This window comes from Phyllostomus discolor, chromosome 2 (assembly GCF_004126475.2).
Source record: "Phyllostomus discolor isolate MPI-MPIP mPhyDis1 chromosome 2, mPhyDis1.pri.v3, whole genome shotgun sequence".
NCBI lineage: Eukaryota > Metazoa > Chordata > Mammalia > Chiroptera > Phyllostomidae > Phyllostomus > Phyllostomus discolor.
In genome coordinates this window covers 112,633,798-112,650,787 of record NC_040904.2, presented here as the reverse complement: position 1 = coordinate 112,650,787, position 16,990 = coordinate 112,633,798, and the positions used below count along the sequence as shown (strand labels likewise).

Sequence of the window (16,990 nt, the reverse complement as noted above, 5' to 3'; positions counted from 1 at the left end):
ATCAGAATTCTAAAACAACACAGGACCACAAGAAGAAATCAAGGAGACAAAATTGGACATTCAGAGGCACTCCTCACTGTTCCAGTAGAGACTTTCCCCTTAAAAGAGCTATTGTGATCTAGCATGGACCACTCTAATGTTGAAGGTAAATGCATTAATGATGGCAATAACTGAATGACAGCACTGATAAAGACTAACTGGAAGTTTAAGAAAAACACAGTCCTATGGGAGGAGGTAGGGCTTAAGGAAGTCATATGCAATCATGAGAGACATGAGAACTCCACAGGAAGAACAATATGTTCATAACAAAGCTCTATGGTTCTAACTTCCCCTTCCCTTCTCTCCCTCTTCTCTTGGTAAAATACCCCCCATTTGGGCCAGCAGGTCATGGCTTGCCTTGTCTGCATGCACTGGGTTGTGGCCTTTTCTCTTTCCCAAATAAATCCTTTTTGGTGGCAACACCCATTGTCAATATTAATTTTCAGTTGACAGCACTAATAGTAACAGTAATAATGGAAAAAGGAAATTATTATTATTAGTAGTAGTAGTAGTAGTAGTAGTATCACCACAATAAAGACCTACTGCAAAATAACCACTGTGAATTAACTGACCAGTTGGGATTTCACTGCTCTTTGTAAAAGAGTTAAAAAGTGACTTCATATTAATAAATCAACTAAACTACAGTAAGCAAAGTTAAGGAGTGCTGGCTAAGGTATGTGAAGACTATACATACATATGTGGAAGCCACCAGGTACCAACTAAAAGAGACACTTTGTGAAGAGCTAGGCTATTGTAGAACCACCTAGTCAATCTCATACAGAGGAGCCCTAGGCCACTGATAATTGTCACTGTGACTACAGCAGGGTCTAGAAAACATCAGCCAGGCAAAAGGATATGGAAGCTGACACAGAGGCAGAAAGAAGAGGTGTTACCTGATGCTCCAGAGTCCATTAGTGAAAAAGCTGAGAAAGTAAACTCTGTACTATCCTATGTGGGCAAACCTGAAACAGGTGCCTCCATAGTAACCACTGAGGGAGCTTATTAAACACAGAGATTTTGGGCACTGCCCTAAAACTTACTCTTGAATCTAAAGAATTTATATTTTCAAGAGCTTTCCCTGGGTACTACTGGAACATAGCCACACTGAAGAGCCAGTGCTATGACAAAACAAGGAAACTAGTGGAGAAGCAGTCTCTCAGATCACCGGGAGTTTGAGGTGGGTCACTAGGCATGTTCACTTAATCTTAAGAGCAAGTCATAGAATAGATTTCAACACACTCGTTTTGCAGAAGAAACTGAAGGATATGTCTGAAAGGTCAAGTGACTTTCCCAACCTGTTAAAGTAAAAAAAAAAAAAAAAAACAAATCTGACCGTGGGACTCCCTTCTTAAAAGTTCTTTTGTGGGTGCTCACTGCCTAAAATGGAATATAACTTTAAATCCTTTGTAGGTAAAAACATGGCCCCCAACTCTAATTCAACCACTCTGCTCCTTCAGCCACCCTCATCCATGCTCCAGGCAAACCAAACTTATAAGCCAGGGTGTCCAATCCACAGCCCACAGCCCACAGGCCACATACGGCCCAGGATGGTTGTGAATGCAGCCCAACAGAAAATTGTAAATTTACTTCAAACATTATGAGATTTCTTTGTGATTACATGTCACAATGTATTTAATGTGTATCCCAAGACAACACTTCATCTTCCAGTGTGGCCCAGAGATGCCAAAAGGTTGGACCCCCTGCTCCCAGGCAGCACTATCTCAAGCCTCTTTGATGTTGCCTCTGCCCTTCAACCACCTCATGTTCCAAGACGGAGCTCAAACCACCAGCCCCTTCATGAAGCCACTGCCCACCACTGACCCTTATCCAAACAGAACTAACCTCTTCCTTTGATGGGTCCTGAAGTAATTAAAACAATAAAATGATACTTTACTTCTCTCTAATATTCACATCTGATCATAAAAACAGATGACATAATTTTTGAGATTAGATGTTAGTAAACTTTTTAAGAATAAATGTAGTGCTAGAGTTAACATTAAAATCTGAATCTGTATTCAAGTCAAAACCGGTATACCATGCTGTGTCTCTAGAAGCCCTGAACCTGATTTTATAAGAGTTACTCCATAACTATCTCTACAGTGACTATCTCTGTGAGCCACATAGCCTCATGTGGTGACTGAACACTAGATGTGGCTCATCCGAACTGAAATGCGCTGTGTGTAAAAGACACACCTGACTTTGAACATTCAGTATGAAAAAAGAATGTAAAATAACTCAACACATTACATGATACTTTGTCTATATTAAGTTAAATAAAATATATTAAAATTAATTCCATCTGTTTCTTTTTGCCTTTTTAATGTGGCTATTAAAAACTTTAAATTACAATGTGACTTACATTGTATTTCTATTGGACAAGGCTACTTGATAAGGTATAGCTTTTATTAATAAATCTGCTAAGATGATGATAGCTTTTTCTGATGATTATGGAATCACAGACTTCAAAGACTGAGGGCAGGTTTATACAGCATGGCCCTTCTGTACGTACAGAATCTGCTCCTCCATTGAATACTCAGACTATCACTTTCAGAGTTCTACCAACTCACTGGAGTTCTTCTCTACTGTCAGCTGCTGGTACTTCACAACTAAGTACCAACCTTCCTGCCTTTTCTAGGGTGAGGCAATGCACTGCCTCGGGCACAAAATTTAAGAGGAACAAAAAAATTCAGTAATCAAGATGACACATTTTTAAATAACTGATACATAATTCACACACCATCAAATTCACCGTTTTAAAGGTACAATTCAGTAGTTTTAATATATTCACAAGGTCAGGCAACCATTGCCCCATTATCAAATTCCAAAACATGTTCATTACCCTCCCTCCAAAGAAGCCTGGCCCACTAGTCCACTCCTCTGGCAGCTATGTTCATTCATTCAGTATTTCATTCCCTTTTATGAGTGAATAATGTTCTATCGGATGAATATGCCAAAATTGACAGATATTTTAATTGTTTCCACTTTGGAGTTGTTATGACACATTGGTGTCCAAGTTTTTATGTGGATATGTTTGTAATTCTGTTGGGTATGTACCTGAGGATGCAACTGCCCGGAAGCACCCCTCCCTGGGCACACATGGCTGCAACACCCATGGCTGACACTCCAGGAGGTATGCAGAAATAACTCAGTTCACTCCTGTTCACTAGTCACAGGCTAATCAGAGGCCAGCCCCAGACACTGTGTGGGGGGTAGCAAAGGGCTCAGTGATGTTGGCAGTTCCCTTTCTGGTGGCCACACTCACCACTTCAGAAGGCTGCATTTCTATTTAGGGCACCAGCTGAAATGGTGGATTTGATATCTGCAAAGAATATTCAAAAGGGAACTCAGCATGGAAGTGGAAGTTGATTTCCTCGGTTATTGTGCAAAAGAATGGAAAGGGGTGAGGCCCACTTGAACCCCGATGGGGAAGGCTGCCACGAGGTTGCTTTGGCGGCATCATAGCAAACATGTTGCACAAGAAAAGAGAGGTGACTGAGATGCGCTGAGATCAGCTCTCTTTTCCAAGCTGGACAAAAGAAAAAGACATTGTCAAGCTTCCTGAAAAACTGCTCTTTTCACAAGGTTGTAATTGGATCCAGCAATACAGTTTTGGTCCTGAGAAGTACACAGATTCAAATGTATTTGGAAAATTATGTAAATGTGTGTAATTATTGAAAAAAATACAGTGGACCAGATTCAGTGGGATTAGTGATTGTTACAAGGGAGAAAGTATGTGCAACGTTCATTTTTCTTATGGCATTCCGGAATACAAAATGTATGAAGATTTAAAGTTCATCATGCCTTATCAAGTCACCAAAGTTTATGAACAAATGAAGATGAAAAAGGTCACTCCCAGTCTTTTTGCACTCATTTTCCCAGGAAACATCATTTGATCCCCTTACACTTCATGATGAATCACCTAAATTCTGTGGGCAACACATGTGGACTAGTGCAGGTTGACATGTTTATACTTGGATAAGCCCTTGAAGTCAAGATAAACACGTTCAGACTGTTCAAATTTAACTCCAGGGACTTTGAAGGCTGCTACCCAGAAGAGCCACCATTTGTAATTTGAATAACAAGCAACTGGTTTTGCAAAGTGGCTGCACCATTTCTCAGTCCCACCAGCAAAGTATCAGTGTTCCAATGTCTCCCTATCTTCACCAACACTCGTTATTGTATTTTTTATGTCAGCCATCATAGCAAGTGTGTAGGGACTTCTCATTGTGATTTTGACTTGTGTCTCCCTAATAACTAAGGATGTTGACCACCTTTTCATATGTTTATTGGTCATTAGTGTATCTTCTTTGGAGAAATGTCAACTCAAATGCTTTGCCCAATTTTTAACTTGGGTTATCTATCTTTATATGATTGAGTTGCAAGCATTCTTAATATATTTTGGATGCAAGTTCCTTATTAGATATATGATTTGTGAAGATTTTCTCCCTTTCTATGGGTTCGCTTTTCTCTAAAGAAAAGTGTTAAATTTTTATGAAACTATATAAATTTATAAATATATATATAAATTCTTATGTAACGATGTATCATTTATGCTTTTGGTATCATTTCTAAGAAACTATTGCCTAATCCCAGATATATTTACTTGTGTTTTCTTCTAAAAGCCTTCTTGTTTTAGCTTTTACATTTAAGTCAATGTTCCATTTGGAGTTTGGTTTTGTATATAGTGTGAAATAGGGTCCATTTTATTCTTTCGCATGTGGATACCCAGTTATTCCAGTACCATTTGTTAAAAAAGACTATTCTTCCTCTATTAAATTGTCTTGTTGTCCTTGTTGAAAATCAATGATCATAAATATAAGGGTTAATTTCTGGAGTCCCAATTTTATGCTATTGATTTATAGGCTATATTTATGCCAGTAGCACACTATCTTTACCACTGTAGCTTTGTAGTTTAAAATCAGGAGGTGCAAATGCAATTTTGTTCTGCTTATTCAGTACTGCTTTGACTATTCTGAGTCCCTGGTATTTCCATACAAACTTGAGGATCAGCTTATTAGTTTCTGCAAAAATGTGGCTGGAATGTTGACAGGGATTGCATTAAATCTGTAAACCAATTTGGGAAGCATTGCAACCTCAACAATATTAAGCCCTCAGCCCATGAATAGGCAATGTCTTTCCATTGTTTTAGGCTACCTTTAATTTCTTTCAATGTTTTGTAGTTTTTGATGTACAACTCTTGCATGTCCTTTGTTAAGTTTATTCCCAAGTATTTTATTCTTTTTGATGCTATTATAATGGAATTTTTTATTTCATTTTTGAATTTTTCACTACAAGTACATAGAACTGATTTTTGATTATTGACCTTGTACACTGCAACTTTGCTGAACTTATTAGTACTAACCATGTGTATGTCTATGTGTGTCGTCCTTAGGATTTTCTACGTAAGATATTGTCATTTGCAAATAAAGATAGTTTTACCTCTTCCTTTCCTATCTGGATGCCTATTATTTCTTTTTTTCTTTCTTTCTTTTTTTTTTTTACTTTTGGAAGTATTTATTTATTTATTTATTTATTTAAATCATTGTTCAAGTACAGCTTTCTCCCTTTTACTCCCAATCCAGCTCACCCACCCAACCCTTCCCTCTTCCCTCCCATTACCACCCTCCCCCTAGTTTTTGTCCATGTGTCCTTTGTACTTGTTCCTGTAAACCCTTCCCATTGTCCCCTGAAATTCCCTTGTCTCTCCTCTGTGGTCACTATAAGCCTGTCCTCTCTTTCAGTGTCTTTGGTTATATTTTGCTTGTTTCTTTGTTTTGTTGTTTAGGTTCCTGTTAAAGGTGAGATCATATGGTATTTGTCGTTCACTGCCTGGCTTGTTTCACTTAGCATAATGTTTTCCAGCTCCATACAAGCTATTGCAAAGGGTAGGAGCTCCTTTCTTTCTGCTGCATCAAATTCCATTGTGTAAATGTACCGTAGTTTTTTGATCCATTCATTTACTGATGGGCATCTAGGTTGCTTCCAGCATCTAGCTATTGTAAATTGTGCTGCTATGAACATTGGGATGCATAGGTTCTTTTGGATTGGTGTTTTAGTGTTCTTAGGATAAAGTCCCAGCAGTGGAATTGCTGGGTCAAAAGGCAGATCCATTTTCAGTTTTCTGAGGAAGTTCCACACTGTTTTCCATAGTGATTGTACCAGTCTGCACTCCCACCAACAGTGCACTAGGGACCCCTTTTCTCCGCAACCTCTCCAACACTTGTTGTTTGTTGCTTTGTTTATGATGGCTATTCTGACTGGTGTGAAGTGGTATCTCATTGTGGCTTTAATTTGCAACTCTCTGATAGCTAGCGATATTGAACATCGTTTCATGTGTCTTTGGATTTTCCATGTGTCTTTGGATTTTCTGTATGTCCTCCTTGGAGAAGTGTCTGTTCAAGTCCTTTGCCCATTTTTTATTTGGATTCCTTGTCTTCTTAGAGTGGAGTCGTGTAAGTTCTTTATATATTTTGGAGATTAAACCCTTGTCTGAGGTATCATTGGCAAATATGTTTTCCCATACAGTTGGTTCTCTTTTAATTTTGATACTGTTTTCTTTAGCTGTGCAGAAGCTTTTAATTTTGATGAGGTCCCATTTGTTTAGTCTTTCCTAAAGGGACATAATTATGTCCCTTGCTCTAGGGCACATGTCAGTAAAAGAGTTTCTGCGTGAAATATCTGAGATTTTCCTACCTACGTTCTCCTCTAGGACTTTAATGATGTCGTGTTTTATATTTAAGTCTTTTATCCACCTTGAATTTATTTTTGTATAAGGTGTAAGTTGGTGCTCAAGTTTCATTTCTTTGCACGTGGCTGTCCAGTTCTCCCAGCACCATTTGTTGAAGAGGCTATTTTTACTCCATTTTATGTTGCTGCCTCCTTTGTCAAATATTAATTGACCATAGAAACTTGGGTTTATTTCTGGGCTCTCTGTTCTGTTCCATTGGTCCATGTGCCTGTTTTTATGCCAGTACCAGGCTGTTTTGATTACAGTGGCCTTGTAATATAGTTTAGTGTCAGGTATTGTGATCCCTCCTACTTTACTCTTCTTTCTCAAAATTGCAGCAGCTATTCAGGGTCGTTTATGATTCCATATAAATTTTTGAAGTGTTTGTTCTACGTCTGTGAAATAAGCCATTGGTACTTTAATAGGAATTGCATTGAATGTGTAAATTGCTTTGGGTAGTATGGACATTTTGACGATATTAATTCTTCCAATCTATGAACACGTTATATGTTTCCATTTGTTTGTGTCTTCCTTGATTTCTTTCCTGAGTGTTATGTAGTTTTCTAAATAAAGGTCTTTTACCTCTTTGGTTAGATTTATTCCTAGATATTTTATTTTTCTTTTTGCTATTTCAAATGGGATTTTCCCCGTGATTTCTGCTTCTGCTGTTTCATTGTTGGTGTACAGAAATGCCTTTGATTTCTGGATATTGACTTTGTATCCTGCTGTTTTGCCAAATTCATTTATTAGGTCAAGCAGTTTTTTGGTGGAGTCTATAGGATTTTCTATGTATACTATCATGTCATCTGCAAACTGTGACAGTTTTGTTTCCTCCTTTCTGATTTGGATGCCTTTTATTTCTTTTTCTTGTCTGATTGCTGTGGCTAAAACTTCCAGTACTATATTGAACAGAAGTGGTGAAAGTGGACAGCCTTATCTTGTTCCTGATCTTAGTGGAAAAGATTTTAGTTTTTGCCCATTGGGTATGATGTTGGCTGTAGGTCTCTCATATATGGCCTTTATTATGTTGAGGAATGCTCCCTCTATTCCCACTTTGCTGAGTGTTTTTATCATAAATGGGTGCTGTACCTTATCAAATGCTTTTTCTGCATCTATTGATATGATCATGTGGTTTTTGTCTTTGCTTTTGTTTATGTGATGTATTACATTTACTGACTTGCGAATATTGTATCATCCTTGCATCCCTGGAATGAATCCCACCTGGTCATGGTGTATGATCTTTTTAATGTATTGTTGGATGTGGTTTGCCAGTATTTTGTTGAGGATTTTAGCGTCAATGTTCATCAGTGATAATGGCCTGAAGTTTTCTTTCTTTGTTGTGTCTTTATCTGGTTTTGGGATTAGGATGATGTTGGCCTCATAAAAAGAGTTTGGGAGTGTCGCATCTTTTTGGATTTTTTGGAATAGTCTGTGAAGGATAGGGGTTAGCTCTTCCTTAAATGCTTTGTAGAATTCTCCTGTGAAACCATCTGGTCCAGGGCTTTTGTGTGTTGGGAGTTTTTTGATTACTGCTTCAATTTCTTTTGCTGTTATTGGTCTGTTCAGGTTTTCTGCTTCTTTTTCATTGAATTTTGGAAGATTATATTTTTCTAGAAATTTGTCCATTTCACTTAGGTTTTCAAATTTCTTGGCATACAGTTCTTTATAGTAATTTCTTACAATCCTTTGTATTTCTGTGGTATCAGTTGTAATCTCTCCTCTTTCATTTCTGATTGTATTTATCTGGGTCTTCTCTCTTTTTTTCTTGATGAGTCTGCTTAAAGCCTTGTCGATTTTGTTTATCTTTTCAAAGAACCAGTTCTTGGATTCATTGATCCTTAGAATTGTGTTTTTAGTCTCTATGTCATTTAATTCTGCTCTGATCTTGGTTATTTCCTACCTTCTGCTTGCTCTGGGCTGTCTTTGTTGTTGTTCCTCAAGTTCTTGTAGACATAGGGTTAGGTTGTTTGTTTGGAATGTTTCTAACTTTTTTAGGTGGGCCTGTATTGCTATGAACTTCCTTCTCAGGACTGCCTTAGCTATGTCCCATAAGTTTTGGGTTGTTGTGAGTTCGTTTTCATTTGTTTCCAGAAACCTTTTGATTTCTTCCCTAATATCATTCTTGACCCATTCATTGTTTAATAGCATGCTATTCAATCTCCATGACTTTGAGAGTTTTTGAGTTTTTTCCTTGGGGTTGGTTCCTAGCTTCAGTCCTTTGTGATCCGAGAAAATGCTTGTTATGATTTCAATTTTCTTGAAATTGTTGAGGCTTGTTTTGTGTCCTATCATGTGGTCAATCTTTGAAAATGTTCTGTGTACATTTGAAAAGAATGTGTATTTAGCTTCTTTTGGATGGAGGGCTCTGTATATATCAGTAATTCCATTTCATCAAGGGTATTGTTCAATGCCACAATATCTTTGGCATTGAACAATAAAGTCCATTTCATCAAGGGTATTGTTCAATGCCACAATATCTTTGTTGATATTTTGTTTGGACGATCTGTCCATTTTTGATAGTGGGGTGTTAAAATCCCCCACTATAATTGTATTGCTGTCCATATCTTTCTTGAAGTCCTCTAAGATTTTCTTGATGTATTTGGGTGCTCCTATGTTGGGTGCATATATATTTACAATATTTATGTCTTCTTGCTGGATTCTTCCTTTGAGTATTATGAAATAACCTTCTGCATCTCTCTTTATGGACCTTTTTCGGAAGTCTATTTTGTCTGATATGAGTATTGCTACACCAGCTTTTTTTCCCTTTCTTTGCTTGGAAGATTTGTTTCCAGCCCTTCACTTTCAGTCTGTGTAGATCTTTTGTTCTTAGGTGGGTCTCTTGAAGGCAGCATATGTGTGGGTCATTTTTTCTTATCCATTCAGCTATTCTATGTCTTTTGATTGGAGCATTTAATCCATTTACATTTAAGGTTACTATTGATAGGTACTTATTCATTGTCTTTTATGTACATGTGTTCCTCTCTCTCTCTCTTCTCCTTCCCTTCCTTAAAGCAGACCCTTTAGAATCTCTTGCAGAGCTGGTTTGGTGGAGGTGTATTCTTCTAGACTTCTTTTGTCTGGGAAGCTTCTTATTTGGACTTCTATCTCGATTGAGAGCCTTGCTGGGTAAAGTAGCCTTGGTTGCAGACCTCTGGTTCTCATTACTTGGAATATTTCTTGCCATTCTCTTCTGACTTGAATTGTTTCCATTGAGAAGTCAGCTGTTAGCCTTATTGGGGCTCCCTTGTATGTTACTTCCTGTTTCTCCCTTGCTGCCTTTAAGATTCTCTCTTTGTCTTGAAATTTTGCCATTTCAATTATGATGTGTCTTGAGGTGGGCCTCTTTGAGTTCCTCTTGATTAGGACTCTCTGTGTTTCCTGAATTTGTGTGACTTTTTCTCTCATCAAATTAGGGAAGTTTTCCTTCATTACTTTTTCAAATAGGTTTTCGATCCCTTGCTCTTCTTCTTCTCCTTCTGGTATCCCTATTATACAGATATTATTACGTTTCATATTGTCTTTCATTTCTCTTAATCCCTCTTCATTCTTTGCGAGCCTCTTTTCCTTTTCTTGCTCTTTCTGGGTGTTGTTTTCTACTTTCTCCTCTAGCTCACTAATCCGATCTTCTGCTTCATCGATCCTGCTTTTCATTCCTTCTACTGTGTTCCTCAGTTCAGAAATGGCATTCTTCATTTCCTCTTGGCCCTTGTTGAGAGTTTCTATTTCCTTTTTCATGTTTATATAGTTTGCAGTGAGATCGTTGTAGCTTCCCTCTAGTTTCTGGTAGCTCATTATGAGTTCATTGAACTTCCTGATAATCATTGTTTTGAACCCAATATCTGATAGTTGAGTTGCCTCTATTTCACTTAGCATTTTTTCTGAGGCTTCCTCCTTTCCCTTCAATTGGGGATTGTTTCTTTGTTTTCTCATTGTTCGTGAGATTCTTCTTGTTAGCCTCTGTTTCTTAAATTGATCTCTTCTGGTTCCCTGTGATTATGGTGTGCGCTTCTGTGGTAGAATACCTGTGAGATTCAGTGGTGCAGTCTCCTTCATGTATCCTGGTGTTCACAACTTCCCCCTACTCTTTTTTGTGATCAGTTGGAGGAGTAAGGTGAAATGGTTTAAGACAGCAAGACAGTATACTATGATATTTACATTAGCAGGCAGTAGAGAAGAGATGGGATATCCTTATAGTGTTAACCATGATCCTCCACCCCACTATCCACGTTTTAGAAACGATGGAAAGAAGGTAAGACTCTTATTGGGGATGAAAGGATTGTTAGTTGGATTTAGAAAGCTGTGACGCTGTGGGAGGTCAGAGTCTGAGGTAGGGTCAGAATAAAGATTAGTAAATAGGAGTACTGTGTAAAAGAATTGAGACAACCTCCACAATAATATAGTTCAGGAAATTGCAAAGTGGGCTGAGATCAGGGAGGGGTGTTGAGTAGTATTTACAATTGTATGAACTAGGTCTTATTTACAGTAATATTAAAGCAACAATCTTGTGGCAGAATCTATGAGATCTAGATAACAAGAATAAGGAGTATAGAACCTTGAGTGGTGTACTAATGGAACACAGATGAAGGATAGTAAATTATCAACACACTGTGACTGAGATAACAGGGGGAACCTATCAAATGACAGTATACCCAGCCAAGCAAAGATTATACAGATAGAAAAAGAATACCAAAGTACTATTAAAATTAAAAATGTCAGAAAAGTGAGAAAAAGATAATGCAAATTTGCAGTAACTTGCAAGCTCAAAAAAAGGGGGAAAAAGCAGAAGATGGAGTGCAGTAAAGATAAATTTGGAGTGCGAGGAATAATACTAGGATGAATGGAAGAGAAACCTAAGGGATTAAGAGATATAAAAATAATAAGAATTGAAAAATAAAAGTCACTTAAAACACAAGATAAAATCAAGCAACCAACAACAGCCAAACAAAACAAAACAAAACAAAACAAAACAGAAAAACCTCTTGTTGGCTTCTAACTGGCCAAACCAGTTTTTCTGGTCTTGCTGGCTTCAGCAGGCTGAGGGGCGTTTGAAATGCTTATCACTCTTCCCAGTCAAATCTCAGTAAGTCTCTCAGGTACTATCCCCAGGGCCAGCAGGGCGCTCTCCCCAGGGCCAATCTGACTGTCCCCTACAGGACCCTGGGTGCTCCCCAACATGCTTTCTGGAGCTCACTGCCTCAGTCTCCCGGGTTCCGGGCCCCACAGGGCTCCTGCATCTTTTCGGTTTCACAATGCAAGCTCCGGGGATTGCAAGGAGATGTGCCCTTCCCCCAAATTCCACCACGGCGGGCACTATGTTCTCAGGAAGAACTCACAACTTTTTTGGATTCACGGTGCAATCTCTGGGGATTGTAAAAGGGCACACTCATCCACCAAATTTTTGAGTTTTGGGTTCTAGGAATGCACTAAGCACCGCGTACCTTCGGGGTTCATAGCTTGAGAGTCAGGATTCCCGAGGGGGTGCACACTTCCACAGTTCAGCACCACAGGCTCCAGAAACCTGAGAATGCCAGCGCCCTTTCCTGGATAGGGGCTGCGAGGTCTGGGTTTTCCACCGATCCACACTCCCACCAGACTAGGGGTGTGGGCGCACATCTAGGCCGCCCCTGGTCGTGCTGGCTGGAGGCACTCACTTCTTCCAGGGCTATGGGTGGGTGCTTGCAGCCCCTGGGCAATTGTCTCCCAGTCCAACTGCCCTCTCTGTGCCTTCAAGTCACAAGGTCTCCCCTGGTGTTGCTCAACCCCCGTAGTCAGGGGAGGGAGCAGCAACTCTACTCTCCCAGGTGCCCTGAGGCAGACCCAGGAGCACGGGCCTGGGGACTGCAACCCCCCTGGTTCCCAAGTTGATCCCTGGGTCCCTTTTGTCCTGAAGCAGTCTCCTTACTGTCTGGTTTTTCAATGATTGCTATAATTTTTGATGTCCTATTTTCAAAAATGTTTCAGTAACCTAGGCCACTTGCTCTGTTCCTCCACCCATCCGCGAGTTTCCCTCCTCTTCACAGAAACCGAGAATCATGCTGCCTGGAGCAAAGCCGCCATCTTTCACCACCCCACCCCCCCGTTATTTCTTTTAATTGACTAATTTGCCTTGGCTAAAACCTCCAATAAAATGTTGAATAAATGTGACAAGATCAGGCATTCTTGTTTTGTTCCTTGCCTTAGAGGGAAAGCATTTAGCCTTTCACCATTAAGTATGGTGTTAGTTGTGGGTTTTTTGTAAAGGAAGTTCCCCTTCTATTTCTAGTTTTGTGAGTGTTTTATCATGCAGTTCTTTTGGAACCTCTCAAGTGCTTCTTCTGTGTCTACTGAGATGAATGTGTAGTTTTTATACTTTAGTCTATTAATATGGTATATTACATTGATTTTCACATATTAAGCCCGCTTTGCATTCCTCAGGTAAATCCTACTTTGTCATGGTATATAAACTTTTATGTATATTGCTAGTTTGGGTTTGTTAGTATTTTGTTGAAGATTTTTTAATGTACATTCATAAGCAATATTGATCTGTATTTTTTGGGATGTCTTTGTCTGGTTTTGGTACAAAAGTAATATTGGCCTCAAAGAATGAGCTGGGAAATGTTCCCTCCTTCTCCATTTTCTGGAAGAGATTGTGCTAAATTGCTATTAATTTTTCTCTAAATGTTTGGTAGAATATACCAGTGAATCCTCCTATGCCTGGACTTCTCTTTACAGGAAACTCTTTTTGATTACTAATTCAGTCTCTTTCCTTGTAATAGGTCACTTCAGATTTTCTATTTCATCACCAGTCATTCACACAGTCTGTGTCTTCCTAGAAATTTGTCCATCTCATCTAGGTTATCTAATTTGTTGACATAAACTTATTCATAATATTCCTTTATGATCCTTTTTATTTCTCTAAGGCGGGTAGTGACACTCCCTCTTTCATTCCTGATTATCAGTATTTGAGCCCTGTTTTTCTATTGCTCAACTAAAGGGTTGTCAATTTTGTTGATCTTTTCAAAGGACTGATTTCTTGAGTCATTGGTTTTTGTCTATTATTTTTCTATTCTCTATTTCATTTACTTCTGCCCTAGCCTTTATTATTTCCTTTATTCTTCTTCTGTTAGGTTTAGTTTGCTCTTTTCTGCTTTCTTAAGGTAGTAAGTTAGGTTACTGATTTGTGATCTTTCTTCTTTTGTCAATATGGGCATTCACAGCTATAAATTTCCCTTTAAGCACTGATTTACTGGCATTCCGTAAGTTTTAGTATGTTTTTGTTTTCATTCACTTCAAAGTATTTTCTAAGTTCCCTTGTGATTTTTTCTTTGATCCACTGGTTACTAAGAGTATATTGTTTAATTTCCACATTTTGTGAATTTCTGAAATTTCCACTGCTATTAATTTCGAAAGCAGTCCATTGTGGTCAGAAAACATACTTTATATGAGTTGAATGCTTTTAAATTCACTGACACTTTTCCTGTGGCCTAATATATGCTCAGTGGCCTGATATATTTTATTATGAGCAATTTTCTATGTGCATTTGAGAACAATATATATTCTGCTATGTTTGGGTGGAGTGTTCTGTAAATGTCTGTTAGTTGTATATAGTTGGTTTATAGTGTTGTTCAGGTACTTTATCTCCTTATTGACCTTCTGCCTACTGGCCTACTCAAACTTCTGCCTAGTCTCAATCCATGACTGAAAACAGGACATTGAACTCTCCAATTAACTATTATTGTTAACTTGTTTATCTCTCCATTCAAATTTTGTCACTTTACTTCATGTTTTGAAGATTTGTTGTTAGATACATATTTGTAACTGTTTTGTTTTTGTGGGGATTGACCCTTTTATCAATATATAATGACTTCCTTTATTTCTTATAGTAATTGTTTACATAAAATCTGTTTTGTCCAATATTACCATTGCCATTTCCAACTCTCTTTCAGTTATTGTTTGTATGATATATCTTATTCTATACTATTTGTATTTGAATATAAAGTGGGTTGGTTGTAGAGAGCATATAACCAGATCAGTTTATTAATTCATTCTACCAATCTCTGCCTTTTTATTGGAGTGTTTAGTCAATTTACATTTAGTTTAATTACTGGTAGGATTTACATCTGCCATTTGACTATGTTTTCTATATGTCATGTTTTTTTGTTCCCTTAGTCATCCATTACCACCTTCTTTTGTGTTACTTTTTTTAATTTATTGATTTTAGAGAGAGAGAAGGAGGGAGAAACATTGATTTGCTGTTCCACTTATTTATGCATTCATTGGTTGATTCTTGTATGTGGCCTGACTGAGGATCAACACTGCAACCTGACATATTATAGTGATGCTCTAACCAAATAAGCTACCCAGCCAGGGCCTTAAATAGATATTCTGTTTAATCCTCACCCAAGGATATGTTTAAAGAGGAATGGGGAGGGAGAAAGGGAGAGGAAGAGAGAGAGAGAAACATCAATGTGATAAAGAAACATTGATTAGTTGCCTTCCATATGCACACTGACCTGGGATCAAACTCACAGCCTATGTGCCCTAGCTCTGAATCAAACCAGCAACCTTTTAAGTACATGGGATGACACTTTAACCAACTAAGCCACCCAGCTAGGGCAAGCAGATCATTTTGAATGCCATTTTATTTCCCTTGTTGTTTCTTTTATTACATTTTTTAGTTATTTTCTTAGTTGTTTATAATGGTTTTATGTTTACCAATGTAGTTACCTTTACAGGTACTCTTTATTTCTTCTGTGGACTTCAGTTATTGTTGTCATTTTTTGACAAACTTAAAGATTCCCTTTAATATTTTTTTCAGGGTATGTCTACTAGTGACAAATTCTCTAGTTTGACAAATTCTCGTTCTGTTAGTTAATACATTTTCATTTTTCTTCTGCTTTTGAAGTATAGTCTTGCTGGATATAGAACTCTTGATTGAATGGTCCTCCCTCCAGCACTGTGAGCGCGTCATCCTACTACCTTCCGACCTTCATGATCCCTGAGGAGAAGTCAGATGTTAATCTCATTAGAGATCCCTTGCACATAATGATTCACTTCTCCCTTACTACTTTGTTTTGGCTTTCAACAAACTGACTGCTGTGTGGCCAGGTGTACCTTTCTGTGTTTATCCTTCTTAGAATGCATGCAGCTTCTTTGATGTGCAGATTAACATTTTTTAAAAAATTTCACATGGTTTTTGTCTTGTTTCTTCAAGTACTCTTTCTGTCTCTTTCCCTCTCTTCTCCTTTTGGGAATTCCATTATGCATATTTTGGAACTCATGATGAGTATTATGAGGTTCTGTTCACTTTTCTTTATTCTTTTGGCTTTCTGTTCCTAAATTGTATCATTTCAATTAATCTATTTTAAAGGTCTTTGATTCTTTCTTTTGCCAATTCAGATCTGCTGTGGAGCCCCTCTAGTTATTTTTTCATTTAAGTTATTGAATTTTTCTACTCCAGAATTTGTTTTGTTCTTTTTTAATAATTTCTATCTCCTTATTGACATTCTCTATTCAGTGAGTCACCATTCTTATATTTCCCTTTAATTCTTTAGACACAATTTTCTTTTATTCTGAACATACTCATAATTGCTAACTTAAAATATTTGTCTAATAAGTCCAATATCTGGACTTTCCCAAGAACATGTTTTATTGTTTTTTCCTCTATTAAAATGGGTTGTACTTTTTTATATGTGTTCTAATTGTGTGTTGAAAACCAGATGTTAAACAATATGAGAACTCCAGAAATCAGATTCCACCGCTGGCCACCAAAGGTTTATTGTTGTTGCTCTTTCTTTTTGCTATTCTTAATGCCGTTTGTTCATTTCCTAAACTAATTCTGTAAAGTCCATTTTCTTTATCAAGTACAGCCTCTTAAGTCTTTGCTCAATTTTCATTGATAATCAGCTAATGATGGGACAGAAATTTCCTTAAATGCTTTGAAACAATTTGACCCATAGCCTTTGCTAAGGGGCTCTCTGTGTATATTGACACAGGCTTTCTATGCTCTGTAGACAGTTTACAACACTGCCTTAGCCTCTTCTCCCTGATTGTGTCAAGTCCCAGTGTCAGCCAGAGGTGATAGAGTAGGGCTTTCTCAAGCCTTTCCTGGGTGTGGCCCTCCTAGGTGCTAGGGAATATGTCAAAGCTTTTCAAGGCTCCCTATGAATGTGTCCGTTCCCAATTATTCAGGTTTTTTTAAAGAAGGGGAAACATCAAGCCCTGGCGGGCATGGCTCAATGGATT

The 16,990-nt window shown here is 38.0% G+C and overlaps 1 protein-coding gene and 1 pseudogene across 1 annotated transcript in view; one reads left to right on the top strand and one right to left on the bottom strand.

The window, feature by feature from the left end:
* MTUS2 (microtubule associated scaffold protein 2) overlaps window positions 1-16,990 on the bottom strand; it is a 596,801-nt gene that overhangs the window by 570,826 nt on the left and 8,985 nt on the right. The window lies entirely within an intron of this gene.
* LOC114489027 lies at window positions 3,004-4,315 on the top strand (annotated as a pseudogene).